We start from the raw sequence: 1437 nt of genomic DNA, 5'->3' as shown, positions 1-1437 counted from the left end.
AGTGCACCTTCCATGTACACTAGGCAGTCTGATGAAACTAATGATCACGAAGAGCTCAGAACTGGAGTCGCAGCCAGCCTCCAGAGCTAATCTGGATTTCCAACCACTACTTTGTCCGTGATTTTAGGATAAGAAGTAAATTGATACTGGTGATTACTGAGAAATGATGAGTTCTTCTCCTTAAATACTTCAGATCATGTGATTTTAGGGTATCTTCAGCATTTAACCCAAATCCTCTGCAGTGGTTTAGTAGCTCTTGTTGCTGATAGATATCCTCATTCAGGCCTTTCCCCGAGTTAAAACTTCCTCAGGGATGTTGTTTTCCACATATTTATGGGTATCAGTAGTGCCCATCAGAGGATGGCCAGAGGGAGACACATGGCTTGGGACAGAGGAGCACTGAGCTGGGGGTCAAGGTGCATTGGGTAGGTATGAGTCACTTAACCTTTCTGAACATAGTGTACTACTCTGAAAAGTGACAGGGTTACTTTGACAATAAAATCCTATTTGTGAACGTTAGACAGAAAAAATAAACAATGCCTAATGCTTTCAGCATACACAATAGGATTCCATTAGTGTTTGTAAATATAAGCTACATGTGTTAGCATCAACATAATATAAATAGAGAATAAATAGTACATCTTGGTATGTATGAAAAGAGTTGATGTACTTTCTTTCCTTCATCCCCCTCCCATTCTATGTCAGTTCATAGCTTTGCTGTTCTCCGGAATTCTAAGGATAATGTTATTTAATATGAGCAAGAATTGGAGATAATTAGGTCTTTTGTGGTGTAGTTGTCTTCAGTAGCACACGAGAAAGGCGATCCCCACTGATGTTCTTGTGTTGCATTCTTATTGCAGCCTAGAGCTTTTCCTCGCCCGTCTATTTCCTTCTCCCCAGAGCCCTGTGTCAGCAGCAATGAATGCTTAAGTAGGATCTGTCAGGAAAACTCTCCATGACCCTGGAAACGGTATTTAACCTTTCTGTGGATCAGCATCCAAATTGCAAAGCAATAACGACAGGAACTGCCTCCTTCACAAGCCTATGAGTTATGACTAACAAAAGGGGTTGCAGAACACTTTGCAAATCTTAAATGCTACAGACATGTCTAATGGTGTTAATAACTCATGAGCTCATGCCTGATGGCCATCACCAGGCCCTTAAAGGCAGTTGCTTTGTGGGAGTTCAGATCACTTCCTGCTGGAAATGGCAAAAACTTTCACCAGTATGAGGTGATTATTTACAGAAAAACTGTGATTTTTCTGAAGCAGGTGTGAGGCATATCAATGCTATTAAGAAAAGGCTTTTCCTGTGGTCAAGCCAAGGTCACGGGCACTTTCAGTGTGACTTCTTTCACCAGCGCTAACTGCACAAACATCTTTTTTTTTTTTCCCCTTTTTGTCTTTTTTCGTGACCGGCAACGGATCGCAACCCTCA

This window comes from Galeopterus variegatus, unplaced genomic scaffold (genome assembly GCF_000696425.1).
Source record: "Galeopterus variegatus unplaced genomic scaffold, G_variegatus-3.0.2 Scaffold2317, whole genome shotgun sequence".
NCBI classification, from domain to species: domain Eukaryota; kingdom Metazoa; phylum Chordata; class Mammalia; order Dermoptera; family Cynocephalidae; genus Galeopterus; species Galeopterus variegatus.
This window is presented reverse-complemented; position numbering follows the sequence as displayed.